This window comes from Podarcis tiliguerta (genome assembly GCF_965153285.1).
Source record: "Podarcis tiliguerta genome assembly, chromosome: 9".
NCBI classification, from domain to species: domain Eukaryota; kingdom Metazoa; phylum Chordata; class Lepidosauria; order Squamata; family Lacertidae; genus Podarcis; species Podarcis tiliguerta.
The window spans coordinates 61,759,055-61,779,075 of record NC_139542.1 but is presented as its reverse complement, the minus strand read 5'-3'; positions in this window follow the sequence as shown (position 1 = coordinate 61,779,075).

The window sequence follows — 20,021 nt, the reverse complement described above, 5'->3', positions numbered from 1 at the left end:
TTCTGTGCCCACTGCCACCCCCCCCCCCATTTCCTGGTCCCTGCTGTTTTGCAGTAAGCATTCTCATTATTGTAATATATATATATTTATTTGAAATATGCCCATTCGTAAGTCGGAACAGCTGTGCTCCAGGGAGTTGCTTCCAAAGGAGAAAGAATGCAAATGGGCTCAGTACTAGAAATACAGTAGGCAAAGCCAGAAAGAGGAAGAAGGCCAAACTCAACGTGACAGTGGCAAAATCAGGTATAAAAGCAGTGTGAGGGAGGGTGACCACAGGGACTGGAAACCAGAAGCCCAGGGGCCAAATGTGACCATAAAATCCTCTCTAGTAGCCCTTGGGGTTCTTTTTCCAGGTCATGCCCCTTCCACAACCCACAGTAGCCCTGCTCCAGACTCTTTTGAATGCCTGAACTATGATGATGCCTCTTGATGTGTGTGTGTAAAAACCTCTGGTTTGGGGATAGCTGGAAGGTAGCTTCCTATAGTAAGAAAAGATCTACATCTATTGCCTCTAACCCACTAGTGGTACACACACACACACACACACACACAGAGAGAGAGAGAGAGAAGGTTGTCCACGAAGGAGATTGATTGATGCTTTTCAGCTTTATACATTTCACTATTTTTACAATCATTTCAACATTTCAAAACTTGACTTCCTTCCCCCTCTTTCTGTGGTTCCTTAAATTTATTTTTAATATCTTCCGCATATCCAAATTAACTGAATCTGCTCATTTAGTCATCTACTTCAAATATATACTCTTATAAAACTGAAGGTTATTACAATAATCCTGCCAATATTCTTCTCTGTTTACAATTTATCTGTAAATATTCAATAAACCATTTCCAGAGCCAGTGTGGTGTAGTGGTTAAGAGCGGTAGACTCGTAATCTGGTGAACCGGGTTTGTGTCTCCGCTCCTCCACATGCAGTTGCCGGGTGACCTTGGGCTAGTCACACTTCTCTGAAGTCTCTCAGCCCCACTCACCTCACAGAGTGTTTGTTGTGGGGGAGGAAGGGAAAGGAGAATGTTAGCCACTTTGAGACTCCTTAGGGTAGTGATAAAGCGGGATATCAAATCCAAACACTTCTTTTTAAAAAAAGTTTGTTTTCTTGCGTATTCCGTAAGTTTTCGTATCTATTCTTCCTTAGCTGGGACTTCTGCTTCTTTCCATTTTGGAGCGAGTAACATTCTTGCCGCTGGTTTTTAGCTCGGGCAATTAGAATAAGATCCACTATTTGATTATTGATTTAAAACCTAAAATGTATTTTATATAACTGACTTTTGATTTTTATTGTTTGTGTATTGTATCGTTGTTTTATTGCTATGGCCGATGGCTGACGCAAATAAAAATTCATTCATTCATTCTTGCCGCTGTAGTAGCATACATGAATAAGTTTCTATACAGTTTCGGTAGTTCTGTCCCTATAATTCCCAAAAGGAAAGCTTCTGGGATTTTTTATCTCTTTTTACAAACATTATTTTAAACATGCTTTTCAATTCATTAGATATCATTTCCCAGTAACCTTTTAACAAGACCATCACATATGACAAAAAGAACCTTCGTTCTCTTTATGTTTCCAACACTTGATTTAGATTTATACATTTTTGTCAATTTACTTTTTTCTGCCCATGGACCAACTCCATCCACAAAGGGGTTGGTTCTTGGACAGAAAAAGTCCCCTACTCCTTAAGTACAGTGGCATAGCGTGGGTTGTCAGCACCCGGGGCAAGGCAGGTAATTTGCGCCCCCTAACCCATGGATTTGCGCCCCCTAACCTGTGGATTTGCGCACCCTAACCCTAACCCCCAGATGTTGCGCCCGGTGCGGCCGGGCCCCCCTGCACCCCCCACGCTACGCCACTGCTTAAGTAGGAGAAGGTCTCAACTGATCCTATTTCCCAAAAGCAACCCCACTACCAATTCTAAGGGGTTTTAAAATTTTATTTATACTTCTTATTTACTTTTTATTTTTACTTTTAAAGTGGAATTTACTGGTAGCTACTTCCCATAGCACCAAAAAGAATGGAATAATAATAAAAAATAGCTTGTACATACTGGGAAGCTGGAAGATGATGAAACCGTGCCAGCAAGACAGCAGATAGAAGCAACTCCTGAATGATTTTTATATCGGAAATGGAACTCCACTGTAAGCTGTCACCATATTTTCTGATTATTTGATTTAATGCTTTGCAGCAGCAGCCAAACAAAAGATTTTGTTGATACTAAACTGCAAAAAGATGAACAATCCCTCTGAACCACCTTGAAAGCTAGAATCTGTTCTTCACTCTTGACCTTTATTTAAACTGAAAGAAATCTTGTTATGGCAGTACTTAATCGCAGTCACTCGCTGCAGCGACTTGCATCATATCATTACGTTAACCTTGGCAGAAACATATTAGGCATTAGACTATTAAGAACTCGCTAATCATTTGGCCACATCTGTACTTTTCAAATTACTCTGAGGGGTGCTCTATACACTGTGCATAACAACGACCATCTTCTTTCTAGTGAGATAGCAGAACTAAAAAGCCTCTCATATCCTAATTAGAAGGGGGGAAAGCTTACAATTAAGCCATGCTTTGCACAGAGCAGATGGGGATAAGACTATCTGTTCAATTGCCTTGTCTAGGTGTACAATCAAAATTCCACCTTAAAGCAAATTTGGAGATTTGCCATCAGTTGGAAAACAACAATGCTGGTGAGGGGAGCCAGAAGAGGTTCACCAAGACTTATCAAATTTCTGCGTTGTCACTGAAATGCACTTAAAACAGAAATCTGAAGCTGAAAGATACTCGGAGTCATATGTGAATTTCATCCTCTTTATTCAGCTCATAGTAGCAATGAATGAAACTTTCCCCAAACGTCTAGCTATATATACATTATTTACACAATGGGCCCTGCGTGATTGGCTAGTTCCGGGCTGCTCCCCTAGGCCAATCAGGTTGCGGATTCACTTCCTCCAGAAGCCTGATTGGCTGCTCCTGCAGGCCAATCAGGTCACTGATTCACTTCCACCTGGAGCTGGATTGGGTGGCTCCTGTGGACCAATCAGACTGCTGCATTCTGGATCCTATTGTTCTAGGATTCAGCTCAGTACATAACAGAAGCAAAGCTGAATGTTCTTTCTCAGCTGACGCATTTTGAAGAAAGCCAGAAAAATATAAGCCCCTATGCCAAGGATGTGCTCAAATGCACCCATTGCTTTCTTCCAAATCTTGTAGGGCTGGGTTGAAATGCCCCCCCCCCCCATTTCTCCACTCATTTTGAAGCTGTGAGTTTGGGGGAGTGAGTTCAGCAATTGGTGGCGAAGAGGGCAAAGCTGGTGACTGCCATCCACTCAAAAGCTTAGAACAGGGAAGGGCAATATTTTTCAACAATATATTTCAGTCTACACCACCTTCCAGCCTACATTTAGGTGAGCTGGGGAGGATGGGGTATAAATAAAAATTATTATTATTATTATTGTTGTTGTTGTTGTTGTTATTTACCAGAGATAAAGGGTAAAAGTGGGTGGAGCCATGAATGCAAATTTTACCTTTGTAGATTAGGCTACTTTCTTCACTCCATCAAGGTAAGAGTTTGGGACAGCTTTCAGCCAGGAAAGAAAGGAGGATGCAACCTAGAGTTATCTTGAGAGTGAACTATAGAGGCCCAGGAGGGATGCATTCAGCTTCCATATCTTTGGCTCCAAATCCCTGTGTTATTGCCTGGAAGCTGGGAACTGCTCCCCACCCACAGTAAGAACAGGAAAAATTGCCCTCACTCCTGGCTGGCTTTATTATGCCACAGCATCCAGGAAGCCAAAACAGAGTGAGGGCAATACTGTGGTACCTCTGGTTACATACTTAATTCATTCCGGAGGTCTGTTCTTAACCTGAAACTGTTCTTAACCTGAAGCACCACTTTAGCTAATGGGGCCTCCTGCTGCTGCTGCTGCTGCACTGCCGCTGCACAATTTCTGTTCTCCTCTTGAAGCAAAGTTCTTAACCCGAGGTAATATTTCTGGGTTAGCTGAGTCTGTAACCTGAAGCGTATGTAACATGAAGTGTATGTAACCTGAGGTACCACTGTATTTCCTTGTCTTCACTCCATGGTTCTTGGGGTGGAATAGTAGTTTCCTGGTGATCAGACACTAGGCAGTGTTATTGCTGGTGGTGGCTATGACACGTGGTGGCAATAGCAGTGATCCAAGGAAGTTGCTTTCAGTAGACCTTCTCCTGCTCCTTCTCCTGTCAAGATGTAAGTTCTCCTCAATGGATTTTTGGCTCAGTCCTACATAAAAGTGATCAATCACCATTCATTCATTGGGGAATTTACAATAACAGTAAGGAAAGCACAGAAGTTGGGAGCACTTTTGTGGACCAGGGCAAAACCTGATCTCCACCCATTGGAGACCCATTGCTCTTACTCGCCCCAGCATAATGATATATACTTTGCTAGCTTAAAATAATTTTGATTCTATTAGGTCCAAACTACAAACTATGTTAATTGAACCTTGGAGTAAGAGGCGTTAGCCGGCAGAATGTATGATAATGGGGATGATCCTGATTAAGAACACAGCATGAGTGTAAGCCACTTTGAGGTGTTGTTGTTGTTCTTGTTGTTGTTTTGAAAAACCACAGCAGCACTTATGAAGGTGTATAAATGTAAGTAAGTAAACAAACAAGCAGTTTAATATTCCATGCATTGAGATCCTGATGAAAATCACCCCTCTCCCTATCTCACAAATAACTGTCTTGGGTGGGTGGGGGTCTTGTCCTGCAATGATCCAGATTAGGAGCCTCAACAGTTGCTATTTAATGCACACACAAATGCAAGGACATGCTTAATGTAGTGGGGTCACTTGTCTATTGCAAATGCTTTGAAGAAATGTCATAGTCTCAGCTTGACCTTCCACATTCATCCTGAATTTGGCTCCAGGAAAAATATTGGTAGCGGCTTTAACAAAATAATTTGAAATGACTCTTAATAATCTGTTGTTAACCAGCCTACATGCCAATTAGGGGGGGGGGTGCATTTAAAAACAAACAAACAAACAAACAAACAAACAAACAAACAGAATGAAATAAAGCAGACTGTAGTCAATAAAACTCTTCTTACAATTATGTATATATATATATATATAACCAAAACCCTGATACATTATTAAATTTCTCTTCACTCTGATGTGCAATTTTGGAATACATATTCCTTGCAAGATGCAGAAGTGGTGACCTTAGCAGATCTGTAGCACAAGCTTATGAGATTAAGGAGAGATAATAAGAAAAAGTGCAGTTTGAATTATGCATGACTAAGTTGCGTGTGTGCCGAGTTCAGTAGGCTGCAGTTGGTTCTGCTCAAAACTCCCTTCCTCCCAATAATATAGATTTGGCATTCTGGCTCATAACTCTTGAGTACAATCATTATTCTCTATTAAAGGGGTACTAACAGAAAACTTGCTAATGATCTTCTGAACAAGGGCACAAAGGGCAACAGCAACCTGTATAAAGGCTAATTACATTTTTTTTTAATGGACCAATACTTAATTATTTCAAACGCGACTCCAAGAAACTAAAATGTCCTTATAAACCCATCATCTTTCACTCATTAGGGCAAACCCTTTCTCCTTGGATTTAAGATCGCTCGCCAATTTATAAAGGAAGCCATCAAGTATCTCACCTATTTTAATAGGTCCTTTTTGATTTATATAGCCAGGTAAAAACATTGCATTAATTGGTGATGCAGACTGTATGTTAACAACAAAAAAAGTGATTAAAATGCCGACAAGTCCTCACTGGTTAACCATTTGAAGGTAATGAGAAGATTCTTTACACAGCATGGTAGATGAACTGTAGATAATTCCAGACCCTCCAAATGTCCTTATTTCCTGGGGACAGCCTCAGATTTAAAGAACCTGTCCCAGTTTCTGATTTGATCATGGAAAGTCCCACTTTTCCTTAGGACGTCCCTATTTTCATTGGAGAAATGTTGGAGGGTATGGAATTATGTGACCCCCGAGCCAAGGAGATAAGTAACTACCCAACCTTTAGAAGACATCTGAAGGCAGCCCTACATTAGGAAGTATTTTAATGTTTAATGTTTGAGTACATTTCCATATAAGTTGGAGGCCACCCAGAGTAGCTGGGACAACAGAGTCAGATGGGTGGGGTGTTGTTGTTGTTGTTAAATAGGACATACCTATTTTACACTGGAGAAAGGTTGACAGGGTATAAAGAAGAAGAAGAAGAAAAAGAAGAAGAAGAAGAAAAAGAAGAAGAAGAAGAAGAAGAAGAAGAAGAAGAAGAAGAAGATGGTCCAATTTTCATTGGAGAAATGTTGGTGGGAGATGTAATTCAGCTTTCTGAAAGCTTAAATTTCATTGCTTTCATTGGTTTTGCTTCCTCGCAATCATATCCCAGATTATAGCCCATTTACTTAGTTCTGCAGAACTTAATGATGATCAGGAACTGGTTCAGTCAAGGAGATCCTGAATTGTAAACTGGTTCAAGCTATTAGCGATAGGCCCAATGCAGACCCCTCTGCTGCATCAACTTGGAACTGGAACAGTGAGAATCTACATTTCAACTGCTCCCCCCACACTTCAACCTTGACCAACACAAGTAGAAGAGATTCAGAGGGGATGGGGTTTCTACTGCTCCATTCAGTCCTGATGCTCCCAGGCAGATGCTAGGATTCTTTTATCCCAGGTTGCCCACCTGGCTGTCCACAATGCAGCAGGTATTGCCAGACTACTAAGCCCCTGAATCAGCCCAGTGTTTCAGATCTTTGCTATAATGTTTACATAAGCTTCTGAACTTTTTAACAGGTTGCATGAAATGCAGTTAAGTCAGCTGAACATAATAGAATACTTGAAATGCAGAACATGACTCTGTAATGTGCCCTGGAGATGCAGCTTCCTAGAATGCAGAAATATACTTTTAAATAATAGGGCAGTATCTGCAAACACCTGATTCCTGAATGGTCATTTGATAGAGGTATCACGTGGCATGTCACCAACCCCCTACAAAGATCCAATAGAGACCTTTAATGCCTTGAATGTAACACCCCCCGCCACATTTTAAATATCAGTCTCAGAGTAAAACCTTAACAACATTCTTAAATGCAACTAAGATATCATTAATGAGCCTATATGTCTTTTCTTACTAATTATTCTTGACACTAATAGGCACTGTATCAGCACACCAATAAAAAATAGGCCAGCAAACTGCCAGCATCTAAGTTCTAATGGAAAACCTCAACATATTGGGCACAAGTACCGCTACATTCTGTCTATATTAAGCACCACCAAGTTTAATGGTACTTAAGTATATTCGATTCTATAGATTACACCCATTGGCTGTGATCCAGAAGACCGCAAGTGCATAGGATACTCACTGTCAGCAATGGAATGGCAAAGATCAGGGCTTTCAAAGGGTGCTGGGAGACATTTTCCATAGCTGGGCACTGGCAGGCATTTGTGTTATGCTGTTTGCAATGCACCGAGATATATCCATCAAAACAAAATAAGGTGGACCACTGAGGTGGCACTGCCAGCTATTTATATATGGATCTGTAGGTTACAGCATTCATTCTGCTTCCTCTTTTGTACATTTTCTGTACTCATTTTGAGAGTTTAATCATGGCTTCCGTCCAAGATAAACTGGTACTTTGCACTAAGACAACAAAAAAGAGACCATAAGGGATCAAGGAATGTCTTCCACCCAGGCGTAAAGTATGTTCACCTTGAGCCGTTATCACCTCCGTAATTAGCAAAACAACCTTTAGATTTAAGAATCAGAAATGCACCCAGAAAGGACAAAAAGTTCTTCATTTAAGTGCTATGTTTTCAATAGTCGCATTTCTTGGTGAAATTTCAATTACAACACAGCAACCTGACAGCGTGCTTGTCAAGATCAAGCCCCAGCTTTTGTGAGTCAAAGCTTAGAGGTCATTTCTGTTGCCTTGCTCAGACTTTGGAACTCACTCCTACGGAAGATCTGCTCTGTCCATCCCACCATATCGGCCTTATGCTGTAGTGTTAAAACGGTTCTGTTTTGAAAGCCTGTGTTGGATACTTTCCATCATCGCACGTTGTGTGATAATTGATTGCAGATAATTTCTATCTGTACATCTACTCTTTGGGTGTTGTGTTTTCATTGTATTTTATAGTTCTTATTTGTGAACTGCCTTGAGTTTTTATAACATTTTATAAGAAAAAGGTGGGGCATAACTATTTTAAATAGAAAAATGGTATATATGTCAAATTAATCAGGCTATGCATTGGGGAGTAGATGTTGATATTGGTTCTGGAATCTAGGCATCCATTTTGATTTTGAATGATAAGGTGAAGGTCATTAATGCCACACAGATTTATTTGCAATACACTTTGCCCTAAGAATTCACCTCTACTCCACCTCTGTTTGTTACCCAGGTGAGGGCCATGTCCACTAACTTCAATCCATCTACACTGAGTGGGATTAACTGAAAACGTTCAGTGTTTGGGGGCAGAAATGTTGATCGGGAGAATGTCTTTTTAATGAATCTTTTAATGCCTGAGTTACAAAATTTAGGCTGCAATCCAATGCACACTTAACCTGCTGGAAGTAAGTCCTATTGATCTGAATGGGACTTACTTCCCCTCTGTAAGCAGACATGTATAGGACTGCAATATGGTTCATATGAATTATTATTTTGCTTGTCAATTGGAGTTCAAAACCCTTTTCTTCTTTCAGTGTGCGTATACTTCCCTCCCTGGATATCTATTTATGCAAATTATGCTACTCTTGAGGCAAGGAGATAAGTAACTATACAAACTTTAGAATATATCCAGAGATAGCCTTGTATAGTTTTATTTTGTTTTTATATGTGTTGGAATCAATCCAGAGTGACTGGGGCAACCCAGTCAGAGAGGTGGAATATAAATAATAAAATTATTATTCATCATGGAATAGGACATCCCTATTTTCATCGGATAAATGTTGGGTGGTATACTATCCACATGTAACTTGCAGGAAGGGACAATATGGATATGAATGAGCTGTGGGCCTATCCTTTAAGCCTCTATGATTCCATGATTCTTCAAGTTGCAGAGCTCTGCTTGTCCTTTCACATGTTAAAAAATAACTGTTTTTTTTAAATGTATGCCATGTGATTTAGAACTTGATCTTCAAAACGCATGAGTGGCCAAGAGGAATTGTGCAGCCTTAGAATTGGGGATAAAGACATTGCACTACATCCTTTTGGCATCTGTGATGACCGTCATGTATGTATGTGGTGTCATGGGTAAAGTGTTGTGTTTTCAATTTATGATGAAAGCTGCACAATGAAGGTGCCAGGAACACTTCTTGGGGCATGGATTTCTATGCCAGATGTACCAAGAGGCCCCTCTGCTGATTTTAGCACCTGACATGGTCTACAGGGAGGTTGCGGTCTTTCAGATACTTGGGCCTAAGTTATTTAGGCAGAAGATGCTCACTGCTCCTTAGTGGCCAGTGGAGGTGTAAGGCATGGACTACCAGGAAGCTAGCAACCCAGCCCCACTCTTCTGGGTAAGCCAGTTCAGGATTAGGGCTCTGAGCATTTTTGTGAGTGACTTGAATTGTGCCTAGAAACAAAAGGGCAAGAGAGTTCTAAGTGTATCCACAGCCAGTAATCTGGCGGCTGCATTTTGGCCCAATTTGAATTTCTGAGTCATCTTCAGCCCTAGTGTAATAACCCAACCTGGAATTTACCAGAGCAGGAGGTGCAGTGACCAAGTCATCTCTGTCTAAATGGGACTGTGCCTGGCATAACAACATGAGCTGGGAATAGGTCCTCCTAGCCACTGAAGCCACCAATGACAATGTTGGATCCAAAAGTATCCCCAAGCTATAGACCTGCTCTTTCCATGAGAGTGCAACCCTGTCCAGAAAAAAGTCATCTCCCCACCTCTTGAGCTGAAGAGCCTAGGACACATAACACCTCTATTTTACTCTGATTTGTTTTCAGTTTATTGGCCCCCACCTGCAGCCCATCATCATTTCTGGCCCAGCACCTGTATCACCTCCTCTTTCAGATGGGGAGATAGAGGAGTCAGCTGCGAATAGAACATTTTAAATGTGTTGTAAAGTGCAAAATACAAATGTGACACTAGATGGTGACAGTGGGCTATGCCAAATTCAATGTATTTTTCAAAATGTTTCTTAAAAAAAGCATTTTCACAGTGTTTTTCTATATTATATGTGTGTAGATTACACTGGAGTTGGACATAACCTGCATATTGATGACACCTCACACCCAAAACTCAGAGGAAGGGTCCCCAAAGCTTCAAATATATATTAAATATCATGGGGGGCAAGATGGAACACCCATCACACATCACAATAGCCCCCATAACTAATTTATGGAAACAGCCTCAAGGATAGGAACAGAATGAAGGAAAGGTCGTGCCCCCAGCCCTCACCTCAGTGGTATCAACAGTTGTGGTGAGGTCAAGGAGAACAAGCATGGTCAGACCTTCCCACCCCATCTCTCTCTCCTAACAAATTTCATGAACCAGGCTGAGAAGGAAGGGTGATCTGTAATGTGTCCTTTTACATGCCCTGTTACAGCAATTTATGAAACCATTAATAGCTTCAAACAAATTAAGAAGTGGCCCCTTAATGCCCAGTGCTATAGATTAAAATTTGACCTACTTGATTAAAACCAGCCTTCATGGATTAGCCAATTAACACTCAAACTCAGGTGTGTAAGTTTGTTGTACAACTTTGCTTTAACCATGTATAGTGAAATACTTGTGAAATACTTGAAAATCACCTTGTTTTAACAAGTGTCTGATCCCATCACATTTCCATGTATCATGGAAAAGGGGAGATGTGCTTTTATACATCCCCCCACAAAACAAGATGCCTGCTTTCTTCTTCCATGAGATAACATATCACTCCACGAAGAAGAAGAAGAAGAAGAAGAAGAAGAAGAAGAAGAAGAAGAAGCTTCACTACAACATCTAAAGTAACTCACACATTAAACTTCCTGAAGCCCTTTGAATCATTAAAGAGACCTTATATTTATTGTTTGGGAAGCCTGTGATTGACTTCCTGACTGAAGTGTAATTAAATATAATAGAAGAAAACAGAAGTTTCCAGAAATCAAATTTAAATGTGCATTGGAGATACACGTATTCAGTCTGTGAATCCAAACAGACCTGTTTATTCCAACTGCAAGTCACCTGTTCTCTAAAGTCTTCTTATAACAAAGCAAATAGCCTTGAATGTCATGTTCTCTTCACAGAAAGGGACAAGTGTTTTCTACAGGGTACAGGCTAAAACCAACGCATTAGTTTTCACTTCTAACTGAAGGAGAATTTATGGGGAGGCTTGAAGAGGTGAAAAGCTTTGGCATTGCTTCACAGCCGGCCTCAGCTTCTATGACATCTTGTGTTCAAATCATGTCACAAGATTCAGATTAATGGAGGTTTCTTTTTATAAAAAAACGACAAAAAAGGCTGCTATTTCAATTTGCAAATAATAACTATATTAGAATGAAATCCTATCAACTCGGAAGGCCTTTGATGCTCAAAGGGGCTTACACACTTGTTTTTGGGTGCCACGCAAGATTGTGCCCTGAAAAAGCACTTGGTGGAGGAGTGTAGAGCATGGTGCAGGTCACATGACTCACCCAGGAGTATGTCCCGGAAGATGTGCATCCTAGTTTTCAATCAGAAATAGTTGGACAGTATGCTTGCCAATCAGAAGGTTGGTGGTTTGAATCCCCGCGATGGGGTGAGCTCCCTTTGCTCGGTCCCTGCTCCTGCCAACCTAGCAGTTCGAAAGCACATCAAGTGCAAGCGGATAAATAGGCAGGAAGGTAAACGGTGTTTCCATGTGCTGCTCTGGTTCACCAGAAGCAGCTTAGTCATGCTGGCCACATGACCCGGAAGCTGTCTGCGGACAAACGCCGGCTCCCTTGGTCAGTAAAGCTACACTACACTTGATCTTAGCCAAAAGGCCGAGAAGCAGACACAGATAAGTATGTGACCTGGCGGGTAGCACTTTTTGCAACTGCGGCTAGGAAAATTAGAGCAAATTATATAGCCAAGGTAGCCATTAACTGTAAAGGAGATGAATTTATTTGATCCTATCTATCTACCTCAGGCCATGCTCTATCTTTGTCACCAAACTCTGAGTATAAATTGCACACTGTATTAATTGATATTGTTTTTAACGTTAGCGACCATGTGAAGATTTTAGCTTACGAATTTTATTGTTTAATGTTTTTATTTCTACATTGGGGTAATTTTATAGCTTTGTTTAGAGTACGTAATGTTTTAATAATATAAATGTTTTAAGTCTTTTTTTTACCAATTCAGTATATTTTCTTTTAATTGTCAAATAATTCTGTGTACATTGCGGCAGCCTTTGGCTATGTGCAATAAAACTGACTGACTGACTGACTGACTGGTCAGTAAAGCAAGATGAGCGCCACAACCCCAGAGTCGTTCGTGACCGGACTTAATGGTCAGGAGTCCCTTTACCTTTATGTGTTAAGGGTCTTGAGGTACCACTTCAAGGCCCCAGTCTTCTTGCAGAGCTGGCATGGATGCCACATTCCCAAGTTGTATGATGGGCCTTGAGATTCATGCAACTCCCACTAACGTTATGCCAGCACTCAGACTGGGATGGCTGCACAACAGACCAGATACACTGGTGACAGGATGTCTGCCTTATGCCAGTGGCGGTGCAAGCTGATTGGGAGCCTGGGGAGGCGCATGCGCCCTGGATCCAGGGGTGGGGCCAGCTGCGGCAGGATGCTCCTCAGGCCCTCTGAGGAGTCTGCCTGCCTCCTCTCACTCAGGTGCCCTACAGCTGAGGGGGAGGCAGTAGGCAGACTGTTTGGGGCAGCATGGAGCCTGTGGGAGCCCAAGTCACCACATCGCTGTCACAGTCCGGTTCACAGGTGATCAAAGTCCCAGCAGGGGACGTCAGGACCGGGGGCAAGATGGCAGGGAGCAGGAACGGGGGTCCAAAAGCCAGGAGTCAAGAAGCCAAGGGTCTGAGGGTCAGGAACTAGGGAGTCACAAATTCAGAGGTCCGAGGATCAAGAAGCCGAGGTTCAAGGATCAGGAAGCGTGTTGCTGTGGCAAAGAGCCGAAGGGAAATGCTGACCTTATATCCCTTTCCAGCTCTTGCCACCAGGTGCTGTGAGTTACCAATCGGCCTCACCTGTGGGGCCATGCCTTGCTTCTTCAGAACAAACTTAGAAAGGCCCCAGTCCTGCAAAGTCCTATTGGTCACAGGGCCTGGCTCCTGCACGCACACCTGACAGTCGCTCTCAGGAGAGATGCTTGGCTTGGGTGTGCTGCAGGCCCCATGGTGAGTGCCACCCGCCATTTTGTCACCTCCTCAGTGGTGACACCTGGGACAGCTCCACCCCCACTGCACCCCACTTCCTCAGCCCCTGCTCTATGCCACACAGTACTCTTGGAGCTGTAACTAATAAAAATGTGGCCACTTTAACCGCAACCACAGCTCTACAGGCCTGTTACATCCCTTAGCTTCCATATATATATATATATATATATATATATATATATATATATATATATATATATCAACACACACATATACATATACATACATATACAGTGGTACCCCGAAAGACGAATGCCTCGCAAGACGGAAAACCCGCTAGACGAAAGGGTTTTTCGTTTTTCGATGCGCTTCGCAGGACGAATTTCCCTATGGGCTTGCTTCGCAAGACGAAAATGTCTTGCGAGTTTTGAGATTTTTTTTCGCTCCCCACCCCCTTTTTCTAAACCGCTAAACATCTAATAGCCTTTTAGCAGCTAATCCGCTAATCCCTTAAGCCTTTAATAGCCGCTAATAGCAGCTAAACCGCTAATAGCGCTAAGCCGCTAAGCCGCTAATAGGGTTGCTTCGCAAGACGAAAAAACCGCTAGACGAAGAGACTCGCAGAACGAATTAATTTCGTCTTGTGAGGCACCACTGTACACACACACACACACACACACACACACATATATATTCACACACACACACACACACACACACACATATATATATTCTCATGGCACCACACCCCATGGAATATCACAGGGTGGTAACCCTAAAACAGGCATGTTTTGAACCCTACAATGCCTTTCTTTCTGACATATATGAAGTTGCTTCAGAAGTCTTGCAAAGGCATATTGGTTTGCCAAGACTTTCCCTGACTCATAGGACTGGACCCTGTTATTTCTGTTTTTATTACCCTGTTTTAATGTTTGGAATTTTTTTTTGGTACACTGCTTGGAGACTTTAAATATAGCACAGTTTAGAAATGCTTTTAAATGATCAATCAATGCATTTTTCTCCCATGTGCTGCACCTCTGATCTTTGGTGTGTACATAATATTGAGTTGCACTCTGCAGAATCCAACATCTTATTGCAAGGCAATGCTATAAATGTGCACTGTGGTTGCTGAAAACACTATAGGAGAATAATAGAGATACAACTCAATTAAGTTAATGCTAATCAATTCATCCGATGTGATTGTTCTAGTTTCTCATTTTTATCCTATGTTTTCAACAACAACAAAGGATCCAAAGCGGCTTACACAAATATAAAATGCATCACGAAAAGCTAAGCACAAATAATAAATCACAAAAAGCAAAACTTTAGTCCATAAGATGCAAAAGCACAAAAAGCATTATAAGCAGGTAGTGGGGAGGTGAACTCTTAAAGCCAACAACATCAAATTGAAAACCGGTGTGTTGATTAAATTTACACTCGTTTTCATACCGATTCTCGATTTGTAATAAAAACGATCTTCTAAAATTGTACACATATTGTTGCAGGATTTTCCCAGTCAATAACGACAGGCACCGGGTTATTCGAGGGAAGTCTGGTTTATTAAGCTGCAGCTGGCATCAGCGAGATCATTTTCAAAGGCTGAGCCCCGATTGCTCTTTGGGGCTCACTTTTATAGTGTGTCACAAACAACTTCCAGACACAGGTACAAGAGCATGTGCAGAGCAAAATTACACAATTTTGCAAACAATAGTACATGAGTCCTTTCCTAAGCAGTTCCTCTTTGCGTGTGTAGGTCCCCAAGCCACCCCTCAAAATAATTCACACATCACACGTAATTTAACTTTAAGGTTTTTGGGTGCTATTTTGACCACAACTTTATTAAAATACAAAATCTATGAGTGGTTGCTTAGACATTGGTTATGACTATCTGTCCCCCCGCCTGGGACAGAACTGACATTCCGAACTCCATCGGAAGCCAGTGAAGGGAAAGACAATGTTGGGGATCAGTTGAGCTGAGCGTCAGACCCTCACTGCTCACCCAACCAGCTCCCCAAGGCTTGCCGGTCCTGGTCCCATTTCAGGGATTGGGCGAAATCGTGGCAAGCCCCAGGATTCCTTTAACGGAATTCCCTTCCAGCACCATTGGAGGGGCAGGAACAGCCTATCCCTAGCCCTCCACCACCAGCTTTTTATAACCAACGCCTAACCGCAACCTTACAAGTTGGGACGAATTGCTAAGTAGTAGGCAAAAACCAAGTGGCACCAGCCAATCAGCCAAATGGCAAAATTCCTACTAGGCCCCTGCACCAAGGCAGACGACCCCATGACAGGCAAAGCAAGGTCAACTGGAACACAGGGCAGGTGGGTGATCCGATGCACTCTGCTAAAGAGAAACGAAAAGGCAGAGTGCCCCAATATTTAAAGACTATGGTCCCACCCACCAATTTGCTACATGCAATTTGCCCCAGCAACCCGGTCAGCCAATCGTTGCCCAGGCAATAGCCATTAACCTGCCTGGCAACAGAGGGCTGGCCTGGTGGCCCACACCACAACCCGTGCTCTCATTTTAGGGAGAACATGCTTTCTCTTTCCTCTCTGTGCAGAAGAGGTGCGGGGAAACTTTAGCCCTCCATATGCTGCCGAACAAAACTCAACACCCTTGCCCACTGGCCATGCTTGCTAGTTTAAGGCTTCTAGGCCTGGGAGACTGATGGGAAATTAACTGGAAAAATCAGATAGTAATTTTCTAAATGGATTTCCCCCCTTTGTGTGTGTGTTTAATGCATTTGTTTCTACTCTGTGGTCGCTATGGCTCTGCATTCAGCATCTTCATCTTTCCACCAAATATAAAATGTACACTGCACGTTGAAAAATTAGCTTTGATTAATCTAAACACTTCATTAAACACAACCACTTAACATGCTGGAGTTCAACAGTAAAATGCACATAAACTTTACATAACCTTTGCAAAGTACCTACCGCAACAGCATTTTTAATGCCACATTTATACATCTCGGAGGTTTTGGCTGAGGAATGTAAGGTGGCAGATAGAGTATTTGCTCAATATAATGATCTGTAGGATGTAATTTATTTCATATTTATAATGGTGATTGGAAAAGACGGGTGCTTTTAACCTGGATTGTTTATTCAGCAGAAGTTTGCAAAATCATACATTCTGCTTAATAGACATGCCTATCGCGATGGAGGCGCTAGACGTTTTATGTTCATTTGCATTTCTGCTCGAGAAAAAGAGAGAGGGCTTTTTGACATTTTCCCAATGTTTTCAGACTTAGCCCATTTTATTCCAACATCTATCAGAAATTTTCATCATATAGATAATGCTGAGGAAACCCTGATGGGGAAAATTTCTTCAGTTTGCATGCAAATAATCCCTCTGGGAACAATCTGTTTGAAATTTCTTTTTCTCAAGCTCTGTTTGGAAGAGGGGAGCACTGCAATTCTCAAAGAAATTTTAAAGGGAAAGTAGAAGCTGTAAGTCAGGAGTGGAGAATTTTTTTTAGTCTAAGGCCCTTGTTCTCTTCTGGGCAACATTCCAGGGGGCACATGGCACTTTTGGGTGGTGCCAGAGGCAAAAGTTTGGATAAATATGTGTATTTCTCCCCCTTTCTACAATAGAATCCTTTCTTCACTCACACATTGCTCTCTATCCTACAGCCAGGCAAGAAGTGTTGCATGGCAAGATCCCGCCTCCCACCAGTAGAAATAAAGACACAGGACACAGTAATTTAGGTTAATGGGCTAAAATTAGGCCACAACTTTATTGGTTACAGGTGATGAGCGGTATTGGCTTAGGCATTGGTCTTATCGACTATCTGGCTTCAGCTTGATTGCTTGAAGACTGGAAGGGTTAACACCAGCAGGGGGAGCCCTGCTGATGCACGTCAACTAGGGACTCCCCCGGGGTCACCGCTCAGGGGCGCGCTTTAGGCCCTGACCTCCATAGGCTTCGGACGAGGCAACGCCCCCCGGAATCCTTTACTGGACTACCCTTCAATATTTTGGGCTGGTGATGGTGCTCCTCCCTCCCCCCACATAACAATACCATACCAATGCCAAAGCCTAGAAAGTTGTGACGATTTGCTACGAGGTAGGCAAAAAACCAAATGGCTGGTGCCAATTTGCCAAGTGGAAAAAATTCCTACCAGGCCCCTTAACGCTGACCAACTGAGGCCCATAGCAAGGTCAAAAGAGGAATCTTGAAGGGTGGGAAACAAACCTAGCTGAGTGGCCAAAGAGGGAGATTCCCGGCCGCATTTGCCTTAAATGAGGCAAGCCACACTCCCAGGCCAGCCAATTGGCTGGCCCGGGGATTTCTCAGATCGCGCGGGGCTGGGAGGCAGCCTCCACGCGCGTTGGGGCGTGATGCCCGCAACACCACCTCCTCCCAAGGTCGGAAGTGGCTTTATCAGAATGCATGACTCATTCAAGAGTGGGAAGAACAATCAAGGAGGTTGCAAAGCAGGGCTGATGGGGAGTGTGGTTTGGGAGTGTGGGTGGCTCGGAGAGAGTCTTGAATGCCAGATAGAGAAGCCCAGAGGGCCATATCTGCCCCCTGGGACTAAGGTTCCTCCTCACGAAATACTTCAGAAATCAAAGTACAACCAAAATCTACCATGCAGTTCTTGGACATACAGTGGTGCCTCGCAAGACGAAAAGAATGCGTTCCGCGAGTCTTTTCGTCTTGCGGTTTTTTCGTCTTGCGAAGCAAGCCCATTAGCGGATTAGCGCTATTAGCGCTATTGGCAGTTTAAGTGCTAAAAATGGCTTTTTAAGGCTTAAGGGATTAGCGGTTTTGCTGCTAAAAGGCTTTTAGCAGCTTAGCGCTTCAGAAAAAGGGGTTTTGGAGCGGGGAAAAAACTCAAAAATTTTCGTCAATTTTCGTCTTGCGAAGCAAGCCCATAGGGAAATTCGTCTTGCGAAGTGCCTCTGAAAACGGAAAACCCTTTCGTCTTGCGGGTTTTCCGTCTTGCGAGGCATTCGTCTTGCGGGGCACCACTGTACAGCAAACTCCCCACAACTCGTGAAAAACAGTTGATAATAATATCATTAACGATAATAATCATACCCCTTTGTTGTTTATTTCTTTGTTTATAATTGGGGAGGAGGTTATTCTTTTGCTCTTAAAATTGAGAAAGTGCCTTTCAAATTAAAGTAAGCTACATCGGCATTTCATGTAATGTGGCACTAGCTTTTTTGCCTTTTCCTAGTGTTATGAGAGTGGCTGGGGCAAGCCATCATCAATAATAAAATGATGATGTTGTTGTTGTTGTTGATGATGATGATGATGGAATAGGATGTCCCTGTTTTCATCAAAGAAATGTTGGAAGGTATGCTCTAGTCATACTTTAAGTAGGCCCACTGAAATCAGTGAGCGAATGTTAGGCATGCACATTAACTTCAATGGGTCTATTCTGCGTAGGGCTAGAATTGAAAACTAAATTGCTATTATACTATGAGTCTTAATGCCTCCATGAAAACAATGCTCTCTGGTTTATTATTATTATTATTATTTGGAAAGGGCCTCCCCTTCAATATTATATCCACGATCCAGACAAATTTATATATGTCCATGATTCATATCACACTTGAAAATATTTACATAAACAGTGCTGTATAAAATGTCTTCGAGGTCTCCAATATTTTGCTGAATATTTTGTGTCTCTGACATTTAATAAATCAGTTCGTTTTGCTTGCTTCAGCAAGGGGTGATGGCATCTGTTAAATAAATGGGCCAAAGCACATGCTCTATTGAAGACTTGAAGATTAATCTATAGCACCTAGACTTCCTGCTCAGATGGCTGAGAATGAGATGTTAACATGATTCAAAGTTGGCTATGCATTCTTCTTGGGAAAGATGCAATGACAGCTCTTTCTAACTAGTATGGGAAATGAGATAGTGATCTCATCCCACTTCTCTGCGGAATTGCTCTGACTTGCACCTAATAAGGATGAGGGTTATTTTAGAGGGGAGCAGGACTGCTACCACTTTCAGGCTAATGCTCTTAATTCTTAAATCCTGGTTGTATGCAAGGTGCCTGTAAAATACAGGAAAAGCATCTAGCCAATGAGCCAGTATAGGTAAGAGCTACAGTGGTACCTTGATTCTCAAACTTAATCCATTCCGGAAGTCTATTCCAAAACCAAAGTGGTCCAAAACCAAGGCTTGTTTTCCCATAGAAGGTAACGCAAAATGGATTAATCTGTTCCAGCCTTTTTAAAAAAAACAACACCTAAAATAGCAATTTAACATGAATTTTACTAACAAGACCATTGATTCATAAAATGAAAGCAATAATCAATGTACTGTACTGTACTATAAAATAAATAAGACAGTATTGTAGATGATAAAAATTAGAATTATTATTGTCTTACCTGCACTGATGATAGTCATTGTTTGGATGGGGGGCTTTTATCCATTTCTGCAGTCATACAATCAATCAATCAGTAGCTGAATTGGGTTCCACACAGTCACAAAAACAAATTAACCGAAAAAGCCTCAAAAACAAAAACACAAAATAAATAGCAAAAACAAAAGCGCCAAACTTAATCCGTTCCAGAAGTCTGTTTGACTTCCAAAATGTTCAAAAACCAAGGCACAGCTTCTGATTGGTGCAGGCGCCCCGGAAACAATAGCCAACAACCGCATCTGATGTTCGGAATACTCACTTCTGGATTTTCGGCGTTTGGGAACCAAGGCATTTGAGAACCAAGGTACTACTGTACAATGTT